Consider the following 18,838-nt stretch of genomic DNA (forward strand, 5'->3'; position numbering starts at 1 on the left):
CTAGATAAAGACATGTACATATGCAAATATATTTATATATGAGGATGGGAAAATAGATCTATGTGCATATACTTATAGGTTTAGTATTAAGGTAGCAGAAGGACATTGGACCTCCACTCAAGTACTCCCTCAATGCAAGAACACTTTCTTCTATTAAATTTGCATTCTGTGATTCTCACCTTCCTGACATACCGCTGAAGATAAAGCGGGTACATAAGCAAATGCGGTGAAGAAAGCTGATGGTGTCCGGCTATCAAAAGATATAGCGTCTGTGGTCTTAAAGGCTTGAAGATAAACAAGCAGCCATATAACTCAGAAGCAACAAAGCCTACATGGAAGAAGCATACCAGCCTGTGTGATCACGAGGTGCTGAAGGGATCAGTTATCAGGCATCAAAGAACAAAAAAATCATATCATTGTGTGCTCACCTCTATGATATAATCGCTGAAGACAAATGGGTGCATAAGCAAATGTGGTGAAGAAAGCTGATGGTGCCTGGCTATCAAAAGCTATAGCGTCTGGGGTCTTAAAGGCTCGAAGGTAAACAAGCGGTCATCTAGCTCGGGCGCAACAAAGCCCACATGGAAGAAGGACACCAACCTGTGTGATCACGAGATATCGAAGGGATCAGGTATCAGGCATCATCAGAACAAAAAAATCTTACCTAGTGAATGGGGGGGGGGGGTTGCGGAGTGGAGACCCAAAGCCCATTTGTAAGCCACTGGACATCCCCTTACAGAAGGGCCTCAGGGAGGAGACGAGACAGTCAGGGTGCAATGTAGCAATGATGAAAAATACAACTTTCCTCTAGTTCCTAAATGTTCCCTCGCCTATCATGATCCCAATTCTACCTTGCAAGTCTGGCTAGACAAGAGGATGTACACTGGTACAGATAGGAACTGAAAACACAGGGAATCCAGGACGGATGATTCCCTTCAGGACCAGTGGTGTGAGTGGCGATAGTGGGAGGGTAGAGGAAGGGTGGGTTGGAAAGGGGGAACCGATTACAAGGATCTACATATGACCTCCTCCCTGGGGGACAGACATCAGAAAAGTGAGTGAAGGGAGACATCGCACAGGGCAAGATATGACAAAATAATAATCTGTAAATTATCAAGGGTTCATGAGGGAAGGGGAGTGGGGAGGGAGGGGGAAAATGGGGACCTGATGCCAGGGGCTTAAGTGGAGAGCAAAGATTTTGAGAATGATGAGGCCAATGAATGTACAAATATGCTTTACACAATTGATGTATGTATGGATTGTGATCAGAGTTGTATGAGCCCCTAATAAAACAATAATAAAAAAAGAAATGTTAGACTATGCTTAGGGGACTACGTGTTGTAGAAAATGATGTTATGCATTGAATCTTGTTCCCCCAAACTATTTGCTGTCACTCCTAACCCTTCTAGTGGCTAGAATCCCATTTGGGAATGAGTTTTGTTCATTATGTTCCTGAGATTGTAGAGATTAAACAAGCAAATCAGCTAGGAAAATGGGGAACAAATATGTCAAGCTCGCCCAGGAGTAGAAGCTCAAGAAGAGACAAAGACTTTTCCCCAGAGATTAAAGAGAAACCATTATCCTAACCCTAGAGCCATGGTTTCCAAGAGGGCCGTACTGCCCTCTCCCAGAACAGAGGTGGGGGCCGAAGTCAGGCTTCGAAAACGAATACCTACAATTTACCCTGGATTATGGGCATAGTACAATCATTTTTAATTGCAGGGAAAAGCTGAATAATATTTTTTTTCTGAAAAGGGGACGGTAGGCCAAAGAAGTTGGGGAACCTATGCCCTAGAGCAGCGGTTCTCAACCTTCCTAATGTCGCAACCCTTTAATACAGTTCCTCATGTTGTGGTGACCCCCCAAGCCTAAAATTATTTTTGTTGAAACTTCATAACTGTAATTTTGCGACTGTTACAAATCAGGCGATCCCTGTGAAGGGGTCATTTGACACCCATCCCAGGGTTGAGAACCACTGCCCCAGAGCCTGCATCCTGAATTCAAAATTCTAGTCTCCTAAACTGTAAGAAAATAAATTTGTTTAGTAAAGTCACCCACTTGTGGTATTTCTGCTGTAGCGGCACTAGATAATGAAGACATATGATGGCTAATAAATTCAATGTGTGATGTAACACTTTGACAAATGTAATTTTCCATATATGAATTAATCATCAAGAAATTAGTTTGTAAAACATAACAACCAAACCAAACAAGAAACACCCCACACACAGTTTACCAGGAATACTTCTGATTACTCCACTCAAGATAGTCCAAATATCAACTGTTACATTTATTGATTATCTACAACCCCCTGATGGCACCACCCACCCAGCTTCCTTCCCTTTAGAATTCCAATAGCTTGCATCTGCTGACCCTTATCATACGTTATAATGAGCTTAGAGATAGCAGGTCAATTAAAGTGCTGGTATAGCACAACTGATTTGTAATGCAACAAAATAACCATTAAAGTTCACTTTAAAGTGGGAAGTTAATTGTTTTCTTGGATTTTTCCTGTAGCCAATGAAGTCCCTGGCAAAAAAAATACCAAGGCTTCAGGAATGAACAGAATACCAGCTGGGATGTTTCAACAGAAAACACTGAAGAGCTCACTCATCTCTGCCAAGAAATTTGGAAGACCTGCACAACCTACTGGAAAAGATGCACATTGGTGTCAATTCCAAAGCAAGATAACCAACAAAATGTGGACATTATCAAATATCATCCTGAAAACCATGGGAGGAGGATGAGGCTTTCTACTCCCTTAAAGAGTTACAATCTTGGAAATCCTCAGAGTAGTTCTACTCTATCCTACAGGGGTTGCTGTGAACCAGAATCGACTTGATGACAGTAAATTTGGTTTGATTTTGGGTCATTAAAACCTTATGAATAGCAGCAAAACATGATCAGTCACTGACAATCTCACGAGTCGCAACAGAACATTGTCAGACACAGGGCTGGATGATTAGCCCTCAGGTTGGGAGGCACTCAAAGCATGACTCTGGGAGAGCTGCTCCCTCAAAGCAGAGTCAACCAGGATGAGGCAGATGGCGTAATGCTCTCAAGGCTACCCCTTGCTCCTGGGGCATGACTCAAAATGAGAAGAAATAGCTGAAAACATTTATTAATTACTGGAGCATGGCATGTACAGAGTATGAATCTAAATAGAACACATAAAGATCAATATCCTAGGCCTTAGTGCGTTGAAATGGAGTAGGACTGACCAATTTGAGTAAGACCACATGAGTTACTATACCAGGCATGACAAAGTCAAGAGGTGTCTCATTCATTAAAAAGGACATTTCAGTATCTAACTTGACAATGTTGCCAGCTTTCAATAAATGTTTATTGAAATGCAAAAAAAGAAATACAATGTTGTATATGACAGGATAATATCTATACACACATAAAGAAATCCAGTCAATACAATTATTAAACAAATGTGTACACCAACCACTCCAACTAGTGATGGAAAAGTTGAAGAATTCTACCAACTTCTTCAATCTAAAACTGATTAAACTTGGAATCTGTAATTCCTGGTGATACATTAATAATCATTGGTGACTGAAATGTGTAATTTGGAAACAAAGAAGAAGATCCGGAATTTGAAAATTTGGCCTTGGTGATAGAAATGAAGCTTCAGATTACAACATAAAATTTGACAAGAAGGATGACTTCTTCATTGTAAATATCTATTTTCAATGACCTAAACAGTGACTGCACACATAAGCCTCACCAGATGGAATACACAGGAATCAAGCTGCCTACATCTCCTGGAAGAGATCACGGAGAAGCTCAGTATCAGCACCAAAAGGAGGCCAGGGGCTAACTGTGGGACAGACCCCTTGTTCTTATGCAAGTGCAAGTTGAAATTGAAAACTAAAACAAGTCCCCGAAAGCCAAAATATAATTTACGTATAACCCACCTAAATTTAGAGAACATCTCCAGAATAAACTTGACTTATTGAACACTAATGACCGAAGACCTGGTGAGCTGTAGGATGCCATCAAGAACAACATACACGAAGAAAGTAAAAGGTCACTCAAAAAGAGAAGAAAGAAAAGGTCAAAATGGATGTCAGAAGAGACTGATTTGCTCTTGACCATAGAGAAGTTAAAATGGAATAAATAATGAAGTAAAGGAGTTGAATGGAAATTTTCAAAGGGCACCTTGAGAAGACAAAGTGAAGTATTATAATGAAATGTGCAAAGACCTGGAGTTAGAAGATCAGAAAGGAAGAACACACTCAGCATATCTTAAGAAATTAAGGAAAAAACTCAAGCCTCGACTTGCAATGTTGAAAGATTCTATGGGTAAAATATTGAACAATGCCAGAAACGTCAAAAGAAGATGGAAAGAATAGAATCGTGTACTAAATACTGAAATTCTGTCCCAAACAGAACTGATTGACAATCAACCATTTCAAGAGGTAGCATATGATCAAGAACCAATGGAACTGAAAGAAGTCCAAGCTGCACGGAAGGCATTAGCAAAAGTGAAGACTCCAGGAATTGACAGATGCCCATTGAAGTGTTTCAACAAGCTGATGCAGCACTGGAAGCACTCACTCACCTATGCCAAGAAATCTGGAAGGCAGCTACCTGACCAATCAACTAGAAGAGATCGGTATTTGTACCCATTCTTAAAAAAGGTGGCCCTGCAGAACGAGAAAATTCTAGAACAATATTATTGAGATAACATGCAAGTAAACTTTACTAAAGATCATTTTAAAACTATTGCAGTAGTACATTGACACGGACATTGTTGTTAGGTGCCATCAAGTCAGTTATAGCCCATCGCGACCCCTCTGCACAACAGAACCAAACACTGCATGGTCCTTCACCATCCTCACAATTGTTCCTATGCCGAAGCCCATTGTTGCAGCCATGGTGTCAATCTATCTCATTGAGGGCCTTCCTCTTTTTCGCTGCCCCTTCACTTTACCAAACATGATGTCCTTCTCCAGGGACTGGTCTCTCCAGATACTATGTGCAGAGTATGTAAGATGAAGTCTTGCCATCCTTGCCTCTAAAGAGTACTCTGGCCATCCTTCTTTTAAGACACATCAATTTGTCCTTTGAGCAGTCCATGATACTTTCAATATTCTTCTCTAGTTCCACAATTCAAACATATGAGCTCTTCTTCCGTCATCTTTATTCAATGCTCAACTTTCACATGAATATGACACAAAGGAAAATACCATGACTTGGGTCAGGCATGCCTTAATTCTCAAAGTAACATCCTTGCTTTTCAATACGGTATTGTAAAGAGCTCTTTCTTGTGCAGGAGATTTACCCTAATGCAATACATCTTTTGATCTCTTGACTGTTACTTCCGTGAGCATTGATTGTGGACCCAAGCAAGACAAAATCCTTGACAACTTCAACCTCCATTTATCATGATGTTATCTGTTGGTCCAGTTGTGAGGACTCAGGTCTTCTTTACGTTGAGGTGTAATCCATCCTGAAGGCTGCATCCTTGATCTCCATCAAGAAGAACATCAAGTCCTCCTCACGTTCAGAAAGCAAGGCTGTGTCATCTGCATATTGCAGGTTGTTCATAAGCCTTCCTCTAGTTCTGAGGCCATATTCTTCTTCATAAAATCCAGCTTCTCTAATGATTGCTCAGCCTACAGATTGAAAATGTATGGTGAGAGGATGTCACCCTGATACACATCTTTCCTGATTTTAAGCAATATTTCCTTGTTCTGTTTACCTAACTGCCTCTTGATCCATGTACAAGTTCCGAATGAGCACAATGTAGTGTTCTGAATTCCCATTCTTCTCGAGATTATCCACAGTCTATTATGGTTCACACAGTCGAATGCCTTGGCACAGTCAATAAAACACAAGTACACATTTCTCTGGTATTCTCTGCTTTAAGCCAAGATGCTTCTGACATCAGCAATGATATCCCTTGTCTTACATCCTCTTCTGAATCTGGCCTACACTTCTGACAGTTCTCTGTCAATTTACTGTTGCAATTGTTTTGGATGATGTGTTAGACAGGCTTCTCTAGAGAGATAAAATCAGGTTGCTGATAACTATATATATTATCAGCAATCTGATTATATATATATAAAGATATATATATAATACAAGTAATGAACTGTTAAATTATATACAGATAAATAGATTTATAATACAAGAAATGAACAGTTAAATTATAAAGCAGAACAAATGGCTCAGTGCAACTCACTCCTGTGAGAGAGTTGTTAGACACTGGCAGTCCTTCAGGTCTTGAGGGCCGCCAGGTAGTCATTCCTCTGTAGAGAGAGCTAGGCTATCCCAGCATAGGCAGCAAACAGCAAGGCAGGTCACCAACCATCAGTCCCCAGCTCCAAAGATGTACATTCCAATTCTCTGGTGAGGCAAGTCTTAAAGGGACCTCAAATTACAGTGACACAGTTCACAGGTTAGGTGTCCCACAGGTAGTGTAGCTTGCAAATTGAGGTACAGAACAAGCAAGGCAACCGCACGCTGGTCCGATGATCAAAGAGCGAGAGACAAGAAAAGCGAGACTCACCCCCCCATTACCTCTCCGCCCTTCAATTAATCCCACATGTGTTTATCGGCCAGGCTGGCACAATAAGCTACTGTCTCAGATGATATTCAGCAAAATTTTACTGGCATGGGATATCCATGATACACTGGCCATACTTCTTTAGAGATAGATCAATTTGTCCCTTTTTATATTGATATTAAAACAATGATATTAAAATATATATCAATATGACATTGTTTTCTAGCTTAATCATGCTGTTTGCTCACTTTTCTTGGGAATGGGACAAATATGGGTCTCTTCCAATCAACTGATCAAGTAGCTATTGTCCAACTTTCCTGGCATAGATGAGTGAGTGCTTCCAGTGCTTCTTCAGCCGGCTAAAACATTTCAACGGGTACTCCATCAATCCCTGAAGCCTTGTTTTTGGCGAATGCTCTCAGTGCCAAATGAACTTCTTCCTTCAGCACCCTTGGTTCTTGCTCATGTGCTACTTCCTGAAATGGTGGGCTGTCGGGGAGTTCTTTTTGGTACAGATTGACATGAAACTGCCAGAAATTCAAGCTGGATTGAAGTTGTCAAGGATTTCAACTTGCTTGGCTTCACAATCGATGGTCATGAGAGCATCAGTCAAGCAATCACACCAAGCAGTGCACTGGGTAAATCCGCAGCACAAGAAGGACGGCACTTTGAGAACTGAGGCGTGCCTGACTCAAGCCATGGTATAGTATTTTCAGTTGCCTCATATGTGGCAGTTGGCCAAGGACTAAGGAAGACCCCCACCCAAAAAAATCGATGCATGTGAATTATAGTGCTGGCAATGAATATTGGAAGTACCATAGGCTACCCAAAGAACAAACCAATCTGTCTTGGAAGAAGGACAGCCAGAATGCTCCTTAGAAGCAAGGACAGGGAAACTTAGTTTCCTGTTAATGTTTAGATAATGTTAACAGCAGAAATCAGTCCATGGAGAAGGGCATCATGCTTGGTCAAGTGGAAGTGCAGCAAAAAACAGGAAGGTCCTGGACAAAATGGATTGACACACTGGCTGCATTGATGGGCTCAAACATAACAAATGTGAAGACAGCGCAGGAACAAGACATGTTTCATTCTGTTATACATACGGTTGCTATGGGTCAGAATGATGGCACCTAATAGCAACTTCATTAATATTACACATGAGTAAAATTATGCTGAAGATGATTCAAAAATGTTGCAGCAGAGCATCAACAGAAATTCAAGCCAAATTCAGATGAGGACAAGTAAGGAAGGTTATCATTACTAATGTCAGATAAAAATCTTGGTTGACCTCTCCACTGGTTCACTACTCCACGCCGGGATGTTGCATTCACACCTTGGGCACTGGGTTGAAGGCTGGCCCCAGCACCATAAATTAAGTGAATTCCTGCCCCTCCCCCTGGAAGAATTTTTTTCAAAGGACGACATTGACTCTGCAGCTCCGGGAGATGGACATATCTGATCAGAGCACATGGGAGCAGATGAAGGGGGAGGAGGAGAGAGTGGAGCACAGCCTGGCCCACCAGGCTGTGAGGATGATGTTCCTGAGTAGAACAGCCAGTCCACAGAGAGAACAACATGGCTGGCCCCACTATGAGACATGATGCCCCTCAGTGACTAAGGGCGATACAGGGGACAGCACTGGAGACACAGTGTGGGAATTGCACCTGACCTGATCCCACCACACCTAGGCAAATCACTGGGGGAGTGCAGCGGAACAGCAAGGGAATGGAGTGGCAAGGTCCCTAGGGAATGCTGAAAGTGGACTTTGGGGCCAGGGCGTGGTGCCCCAACAGACTGGACTGGAAAACGCTCCTAAGGGCCAACAAACGATCCTTGAACTAACTACAAGCTTTTCTTTCTTGATGTGTTTTGTTTTGTTCTTTGTCAGTGGTTTGTTGTTGTTTTGTTGTCTGGTTGTATACTGTTGCTTTGTTTTCCTCTGTCTTGTTTTTGTGCATGTTATTGTCTCCACAGGTCTGTCTAAATAAGACAGGCTGGATGAACTATCTGGAGGAAAAACAATGGGACCGACAGTTCCGGGGGAACTTGGGATAGGGGAGGTGGGGGGAGTGGGGTAAGGAAGTGGTGTTAACAAACACAGGGACAAGGGAAGGGACCCAAAATGGTAGTGAGGGGCGAGTGGCAGGCCTGGTAGGGAATGATCAAGGGTAAGGTTACATAAAGAAGAGGTGTAGCTGTAACCCAGGTGGGGACTGAACATGGTAGTAGGGCAGGAGGAAGGTCAAGGGAGATGGAGGAAAGAGCTAGGAGGCAAAGGGCATTTATAGAGGTCTAGACAAAGACATGTACATGCAAATATATATATATATATATATATATATATATATATATATATATATATGGATGGGGAAATAGATCTATGTGTCTATATTTATAGGTTTAGTATTAAAGTGGCGGAAGGACCTTGGGCCTCTACTCAAACACTCCCTCAATGCATGAATACTTTCTTTCATTAAATTGGCTCTCTACGATGCTCACCCTCCCGATACAACTGCTGAAGCCAAAGCAGGTGAACAAGTAAATGTGGTGAAGAAAGTTGATGGTGCCCGGCTATCAAAACAGATAGTGTCTGGGGTCTTAAAGCCTTGAAGGTAAACAAGCGGCCATCTAGCTCAAACGCAACAAAGCCCACATGGAAGAACATACCACCCTGTGTGATCACGTGGTCCCGAAGGGATCAGTTATCAGGCATCAAAGAACAAAAAATCATATCATTGGCTGCACACCTCCATGATATGATCGCCGAAGACAAACGGGTGCATAAGCAAATGCGGTGAAGAAAGCTGATGGTGCCTGGCCATCAAAAGAGATAGTGTCTGGGGTCTTAAAGGCTTGAAGGTGAACAAGCAGCAACAAAGCCCACATGGAAGAAGCACACCAGCCTGTGCGACCACAAGGTGCCAAAGGGACCAGGTATAAGGCATCATGCAAAAAATATATATATATATGTGTGTGTGTGTGTATACATATACATATACCATAGTGAATGGAGGGGGAAGTGCAGAGTGGAGACCCAAAGCCCATTTGTCGGCCACTGGAGATCCCCTCACAGAGGGGTTTAGGAGAGGAGATGGGTCAGTCAGGGTACGATGTAGTACCGATGAAGAACACAGCTTTCCCCCAGATCCTGCATGCTTCCCCGCCCCCAACTACCATGATCCGAATTCTACCTTGCAAGTCTGGATAGTGCAGAGGTTGTACACCGGTGCATATGGGAGCTGGAGGCACAGGGAATCCAGGGTGGATGATACCTTCAGGACCAGGGGTGTGAGGGGCGATATTGGGAGAGTAGAGGGTGAGTGGGTTGGAAAGGGGGAACCGATTACAAGGATCCACATGTGACCTCCTCTCTGGGAGACGGACGGCAGAGAAGGGGGGGAAGGGAGACTCCGGACAGGGCAAGATATGACAAAATAACAATGTATAAATTATCAAGGGCTCGTGAGGGAGGGGGGAGCGGGGAGGGAGAGGGAAAAAAGAGGACCTGATGCAAAGGGCTTAAGTGGAGAGCAAATACTTTGAAAACGATTAGGGCAAAGAATGTACGGATGTGCTTTATACAATTGATGTATGTATATGTATGGATTGTGATAAGAGTTGTATGAGCCCCTAATAAAATAAGAAAAAAATAAATAAGAAAGAAAAAAACAACAACAAAACAAATCTTGGTTGAAAGCAGAGATTATAAGAAAGATGTTTTCCGGGTTACACAAATGGATTTGACTATAAAGCTAAAAGTAAATTTTGGATAACATTTAGAAAAATGAAAATTTAAAAAGCTTAATTATGCTATGCTCGTGTACATAGACAAGAACAGGGGAATACTGCAGGATTTAAACCCAGGAGAGATGTGTGTCCGGGCTACAGACTTTCACAATAACTAGTCAGTCTATGTGCTGCGCGAAAAATCAAGACGTTGGACTACATGAAAAGGAACTCAGCATCCAGATGGGAGGAAGACGCATGATCATCTTGTAATAGGCAGAGGATACAACCTTGCTTACTGAAAGTGAAGTGGACTTGAAGTATTTGCTGATGCACATCAAAGACTTCAGCCTTCACTGTGGATCACACCTCAAGAAAAAGAAAACAAAGCCCCACACACACAACTGGACAACAAGAAACACCATGTTAAACAGAGAAGATACTGAAATGGTCAAAGATTTCATCATGCTTGGGTCCACTATCAATGCACATGGAAGCAGCAGTCAAGAGCTCAAAGGATGCCCTCCGACCATAGATCAGGGCTGTGAATAGCTGTGCCATCAAGCTAAGGCAGTAGGGTTTTTTGGTTTTGTTTGTCTGTATTTTGCTCTCTGTTTTTCTCTATCTGGAATCCAGGATGGGTGGATGTACAGAGACGGTGACTGTGCTGATGGTTTCTCAGGAGAGGGTGGGGTGGGTGGGGAGCTGATGACATTGAGTACAAGGAAAAAGTACGTGTTCTCACATTGAGTTTGGAGAGGATTGCACAGCTCTCTTTGAGAGGACGGAACGATTGAGTTGTATGACATGTGAAATGTATGCCAATAAAACTCTTTTCCAAAATAAAATCAAGAAAGGTGGAAAACAAAGATATCAAAGGATGCGTGGCATTGGGAAACTCTGCTACAGAATGTCTCTAGAGAGTGTTGCAAAGCAAACATGTCACTTTCATGATGAAGGTGTGCCTGATCAAAACTCTGGGATTTTCATTTCCCTCTTATGTATGTGAAAGCTGGACAACGAATAAGGATAGTCATCTAAGAACTGATGCCTTTGAATTATGGTGTCTGTGAAGAATATTAAATATACCATGGACACAAGAAAAACAAACATTTGTCTTGGAAGAAGTGCAGCCTGAAATCTTCAAGGATGATAAGACGTCTCTTGTGCTTTGGGATTGTTATCAGTAAGGACCAGTCCCTGGGGAAGGACATCTTGCTTGGCAGATGGTCAACAAAAAAGAAAACCCTGAAAAAGATGGACTGACACGGTGGCTGCAGCAATAGGCTCAAGCACTGTACAGGACTACACAGGTTACTGTGGCTTGGGACTGAATCAATGGCATCTAATCGTAACAAGGCAAATCACTTTCATCGGCATGATAAATGATGAGGTAATTAGCAAAACTTACTGAATTAAAGAATAATAACTATAATTTTTAAACTCATAATTTTCTGAAATTATCCTATATACTCATGTATAAGACGAGTTTTTTTCAGCACATTTTTAATGCAGTTTTTGTGGTAAAATTAGGTGTCTCGGCTGATACTCGGGTCGTCTAATACTCGAATATATACGGGATATAGTTCGCTCTGCGCTGGAAACTTTGGGAGGAAAAAAAATCAATTCTTTTTTCTCTTTTGGAACATGATGATGTGGTATGTTGTAGGGATTTACTTCCTTTCACAAAGTGTCAGCAGACCTGTGAGTGGGGGGAGCTCTCTGACTCTCTTGCACTTTGGGAAATTAAAAAAAGAAAGAAAGAAAGAAAGTATTAAACCTGAGTTCCTCCCCAGCCTGACTGCTTTCTGGGATGACTCAACACAAATTCAACTAGATGTGATTAAGCAAATGTTTGCTGAACACCTATTCTATGCAATATACTACGATGAATAAGAGGGCAATCCAGGTGGGGCCTATGAGACAGTCTACTCCTGAAACGAGTTACATTCTCAGAAACCCCCCAGGGCAGTTCCACCCTATCCTACCCAGTTGCCATGAGTCAGAATACTGGAAGTCGGGGCGTTTGTGCTTTTGGAGGGATGGTGCAAGTGGTGAAGTGTTCAATTACTAGCCCAACACTTCATGAATTGGACCCATCTAGAGGTGCCCTGGAATACAGTCCTGAAGACCTGCTTCCAAAAGGTCCCAACCTTGGACACCCCATGGGACAGTTCTACTCTGTAATGCACACGGGGTGCCAGGAGTCAGATGATCAACTAACAATAACAACAACCGTGAACAAAGAGCACAATTGACACAGGATTGCTCTGAGACCAGTAGAGCTTATTTAGAAATGAGCTTTCAAATACCTTTGTTGTACTCCTCATTTTGAAATAATTTCAAGCTTCTAGGAAAGTTATAAGAACAGTATAAGAAACTCCGATGTACTCTTTAAGGAGCCCTGGTGACACAGTGGGATTATATGCTGGGCTAATCTTGCGGTTAGCATTTCGAATCCACCAGCAACTGGTCAGGAGAAAGATGAGGCTACTTGCTTCCCCTAAAGATCTCTAGGCCTCAGAGACACAGAGGGGCAGGTCTACTCTGTCCTGTACAGTCTTAATGAGTCTGAATGGGCTTGATGGCACTGAGTTTGCTTGACTTGGATTGCCTGATCATTTTCTCATTCCAGCTTTTATGAATTATATTTATATTCTTCTTGGATTTGAGTTTCCATCTGGTATTGCCTCTCTTTAGCCCAAAGAATTTGCTTTAGTATTTCTTGTATAAGATATCTGCTACTGATAAATCTTTTCAGTTATTATTTTTAGGAAATTATCTCATCTATTTAAACATATCTGTAAGAGCTGCTTTAAAACCCTGGTCTGCTACTCTGTCGACTGGGGCATCTTGGGGTCAGTTGATATTGACCACTTTTCTCTTGACAATGGGTCACAGTTTTACTTAATTGTGGGTCACATTTTCCGGCTTCCCCCCATTCCTGCAAAGTGTGTGTGTGTTGTGCTCTGTGCGCAATAGGGTGGGCAGACCTAGATACTGCTGTCTTCCTATGAAAAGTGTCGTTGATTTTTGCTCATGCAGGCAGCTAATTTGGCAGAACTTAAACTCTGTCTCTTTTACCGTGCGCAGCAGATTCAATATCGTCTTCCCGTCTTTTAGTCTTCCAGCGACGTACTTTCTGGACTTGTTCCCTTTGGTGTGGTAGCGCGGGACTGTCAGCCGAGGACTTGGGCGGATCTTACACGCAGATGAAGGGACCTCCCTGTGTGGCTCACTCATTCCTGTGATGTTCCCCGCACTTTAAAGCCTTCCCAGATGCCCTGAACTCGGCCCTTGGACCGACGGACACTTTCTGCTGGAGTTCTCGCTACGCCTCACCTGGGGACTGTAATGTGACTTCAGGCAAGACTCTGTGTGGACATAATCTCAGGTGCAGTTCTTTTCTTTCAAGGGTCATCTCTTCAGTCTTTATCTGCTCACGGTTAAGAAGAATGGTGTGGGGAGCAGGTCTGACCTCCCCTGGCTGCCCAAGTGGGAAGGAGAATCCAACTCCACACCAGACCACGGCTTACTGTCATAAGGCAGAGATCAGACATGCCTCCACTCTCCACCTTCCTTCACCCTATTCTGACACCTAGCTGGCTCTCACCTGGCACTCTCTGCTGGGCTTAACAATCCATTGCAATAGCCACACAGAACTCACAAATAATTCTCACCATCATGGGAATTTATTAGGGGAGCTAGCAGGTTACAAGTCAGTATCAGAAAACATTGAGGATACAGTTCTTTTCTTTTTTAAAAAATCGTTTTATTAGGGCCTACTACAACTCTTATCAAAATCCATACATACACCAATTGTCTAAAGCACATTTGTACATTCATTGCCCTCATCATTCTCAAAACATTTGCTCTCCACTTAAGCCCCTGGCAACAGGTCCTCATATTTTCCCCTCCCTACCTGCTGCCCCCTGAGCCCTCATGAGCCCTTGAAAATTTATAAATTATTATTTTGTTATATCTCGCCCTGTATGACATCTCCCTTCACCCACTTTTCTGTTGTCTGTCCCCCAGGGAGGAGGTCACATGTAGATCCTTGTAATCGGTTCCCTCTTTCGAACCTACTCTCCCTCTACCCTCCTAGTATCGCCACTCACACCACTGGTCCTGAAGGTATCATCCGCTCTGGATTCCCTGTGTTTCCATTTCCTATCTGTACCAGTGTACATCCTCTGGTCTAGCCAGAGAAGATACAGTTCTTTGTCCACAACAGCACCTCTTCTCAGACATGCCAGCAGCCACATCTCTCTCTGATCCTCAGCTTCTCAGTCATGCAGCCCCTTGGCCACTGCCCTACTCAGACAAGTATTACAACGTTCCTGCAGTGCTGATAAGTGCCCAAAGGTTACCCAATTCTGCAAACTAGCCTCCTGCTCAAGACGCTCTGATTTACTCCATTCATGGACTGGAAAGGCCACCTCTCTGTCTTATATCTCAGTTTAGCTCCTCTACTCTGTCTTGTGGTCTCACTGTGGCTTCTCTGCTCTGTCTCATGGTCCGGGTGCTGCAGCCTCTGCCACCTCTCCCGCCTCTACCACTTCAGGCAATAACCTGGCAAGCACTAGAAGAGTGACTCTTCTTTCTGGATGGTCCTGGGATTCTCTCTCTTTCTGCTTCTGAGATAGCTCACTTATACCCAAAGGGATGGTGAAACTAACCACCGCCCTCTTTAGGGTCATCTGCACTTTATTTACATGCATCCACTCAGTCATTTGGTAGAAATTGCAGCGACTAGGGATAGACTGGCCGTGCCAAGTGTTTTCACCTCACTACAGTTACCATGCAATACCTTCACGTGGTTGTTCATTAGATTTTGTCCTGAACTCATAACTGCTATCCGCAGGAAAGTTAATCTGACACAACTCTGCCATTATCAGAAACAGAACTTATAAACGAGCAAGCAAACAAACAAAAACTATTAACACCGATTCTACAAACAGAAGTAAGTTAAAGTGCATATACAACGGTATCTCTCGGCAAACATATACACATTATGTGAATGGTTATCTATAAGAAAAAACACCTCACTGACATTGAGTCAGTTTCAACTCATAGTGACCCTACATGACAAAGTAGAACTGGTCCTGTGGGTTTCCAAAAGTAACTCGTACCTGGAGTAGAAAGCCTCATCTTTCTCCTGAAGCATGTCTGGTAGTTTCGAACTGCTGGCCTTGGAGTTAGTAGTCCAATGTGTAACCGCTACACCACCAGGGCTCCTTTGAACTACATATATATTCATCTATCTAAATTATACCAGGTAAGAGCACAGTTACAGATACTCTCTAGTCATAACCAAGCACCTGTGGGATTGTTTTCCTAAATGTGAAGACTCAGGACATCATGGGACTTCTTGGTAAGCTGGGACAATGTAGTTCATTGAGATAATGGTCTGCATCCTAGTTCAATGAGTAGTGTCTGGGGTCTCGGAAGCTTGTGGGTGGCCATCTAAGCTACAACTATTGGTATCTATTTATCCGGAACAAAAGAAAATAAAGGAAACTGAAGACTCAAAGAAGCAACGAGTCCATAGGACATTCCATGGTGTCACCTGCTTGAGAACACAACTAGATGGTGTCCAGGTAATACGACCAATTGTTGTGACCAGGGACACAGTAAAAGGTGCTGGACAGAGGGGAGAGCTAGAACACCACTTAAATTCCTAAAGACCAGATTTGCTGGGCTGATGAAGATGAAAGGGACCCCACAGACTACCACTCTCAAAAACCCTTTGAACTTGGAACTGAAGCTACTCCCAGTGGTCACCTTTCATCCATGGACTTACAAAATAAGCAATTTCACCTGAATACTGTGTCTCCTTAAATAATAACTGTAGGAGATCAAAGTGTTGACAATGACCTTACAACAAAGATGAGAGGATAAGGAGGGGCAGGGAAGCTAAATTCATGGCAACGGACAATTAAGAATAATGACGATGTTGGCACATGGTAAAAAAATGTAACCAATGTCATGAAGCCAGTTGTATAAACATTGCGAAATGCAAACTAATTTGCTATTCAAAATTTCACCGCAAACAATGAAGGGTGTTTTAAAAAATGCCCAACATGGTGCTCCTTTGATGTCAGTATGGAAAATGAGACTGAACTCCCTCCTAACAAGACTGGCCAGTAAGTAGTCACCCCCCCCCCCCTTGACTTATGTGGCACAATGGGCTTTCTGATGTGGCCTTTTGCCCTGGGTTGGTGGAAAACCACCACCTGGGATGGGCTTGCTTGAGCTGACTGATAGCTACTTCCTGGATAAGAGGTAAGCAACTTGCTGGGTTGTTGACTTTTTTCCAGCCAGCCCCTCCTGAGTTAAGCTTTTTATTTCCTGAGTAACCAGAGATTAGTGAGCAGCAGTCTCGTCAAGAGGGTTGGTTGGGCTCCAGTGCAGCTGGAGAGATCCCACCTTGAAACGGACAAGGAATGTGCGACCAAAATGCCTGGAACAGAGGCCTTGGGGGACCCCTAGGGTTGATAATAACCTGGAGGAGAATGAATCCTTAAGGGAATGGGACCCTGCACTGTGCACGCCTCAGACCTGCCACAAAGCCATACAAAAGTCTTTAGCTGTAACATGCGTAGGAGGCAACACCACCAGAAACAGAGGAGACCACACATGGACCTGGACAGTAGCAGAAACCCCAGCGGAGAGCTGTAACCCTGGGTGGCCTAGAGGTAAAGACGCGAGGGCTGCAGAGGAGCCAAGACACAGGTCATAGCAGCAGAGATGTAGCACTCAGCTGGAGCAGGGGACTGCCTCACACAACCAGAGGCTGGCCTGAGTGTGCCCCCACACAGGGGGCGGCCCAGCCTGAGCAGAGGGCCAATACAGAGCAGTTCTACTCCAAGGGCTGTCCTGATGCCAACCTAGAGCTTGGGCTGGCCTAAGCTGGCAGAGTCAGCTCCTGGGAGCAGAGCTGGCAAAGAGGAGCCTCAAAAAAGCAAGTGTGAGCGCAATGGCGGCACCCAGGATACCCAGCAACGTCTGACGCATCAATGTGAAGTTGGCGCCTGAGCTACGCCGTGCCTGGGTCATGCTAGGGGAGGAGATGAGTCAGTCAGGGTGCAATGTAGCACCAATGAAGAATATAGCTTTCCTCCAGTTCCTGAATGCTTCCTCCTCCACCCACCCCCTACCATGATCCAAATTCTACCTTGCAAGTCTGGATAGAGCAGAGGATGTACACTGGTGCATATAGGAGCTGGAGGCACATGGAATCCAGGGCAGATGATGGTACCTCCAGGACCAGGGGTGTGAGGGGCAATACTGGGAGGGTAGAGGGTGAGTGGGTTGGAAAGAGGAAACCAATTATAAGGATCTACATGCGACCTCCTCCCTGGGGGATGGGCAACAGAAAAGGGGGTAAAGGGAGACGTGGGACAGGGAAAGATATGACAAAATAATAATTTATAAATTATCAAGGGCTCATGAGGGAGGGGGGAGCGGGGAGGGAGGGGGAAAAAAGAGGACCTGATGCAAAGGGCTTAAGTGGAGAGCAAATGCTTTGAAATTGATGAGGGCAAAGAATGTACAGATGTGCTTTACACAATTGATGTATGTATGGATTGTGATAAGAGTTGTATGAGCCCTTAATAAAATGTTTTTTTTTTTTTTAAAAAAAGAAATGAGCACCAGTTGTTGAGAAGGGTAGGTGGGTCCATCTCCTTTGAGACATTCAGGGGCTGCACTGGGAATCTTCCCAGAGTTTGCCTTTTGTATTTTTTTCTATCTTTCCTTGTTTATATCCTTCTCTGCTGTTAAGCAGATACGATGTTTCTACGAGTTTTGTGGATGTGGCAACAAGTTATCAAACTCAGTGGTGAGAGTCCCAGGCAGCAGCTGGTGTCAGAAGTAAATAAAGTTGGAATGAACTTGATGCTGATTATCGTTAGCACGGTTAAGTATGTCGTTATCCCTCCCAAACTCAAAAGAAACTTACTGTCATTGAATAGATATTGACTCACAGCGACTCTGTAAGGCAGAGTCGAACTGCCCCCGTGAGTTTCCAAGACTGCAAATCTTTATGGGAGTAGAAAGCATCATTTTCCTCAGTAGTTATTCATTTAACTTACATCACGGTCCTACCTAGAATGTAGACTGCTACTAATCTACATCAAGGCTTACTTTACTACAAACAGGTAAAATAAAGGCAGGGAATACATTGCTATGGAGTTCAATGCTAAGTGCCACTTATTTATTTTGGGGGAGTTCAAGGAGAGAAGAGAGATTACGATCTACTGAGCAGTCCCGCACGTGCTACATGGGAACACGTGTGCCTACATTGGTAGGCTTTCCCACCTTCATGCCACATCCCTATTCATTCATGACCTGTATCACCCATATAGATTTACAGGAGGATGAGGGGGGGGGCATAAAAAAGAGTGATGGGTCATTTTTTCTTGCTTTGCAGTTCTGTATAAGCTTAACTCTGGCTTTATTAAGGTATCAAGTGGGAATGAGTCTATGGCCCTCACTAATTTCAACACCAGTCAGGGGTAGCCAAGTGACCTTTTTGCTTCTACTTCGTTTTCCAGCACCTACCATAAGAGTGAATCTTGGGAACCCCGG

This window comes from Tenrec ecaudatus, chromosome 8, assembly GCF_050624435.1.
Source record: "Tenrec ecaudatus isolate mTenEca1 chromosome 8, mTenEca1.hap1, whole genome shotgun sequence".
Classification (NCBI taxonomy): domain Eukaryota; kingdom Metazoa; phylum Chordata; class Mammalia; order Afrosoricida; family Tenrecidae; genus Tenrec; species Tenrec ecaudatus.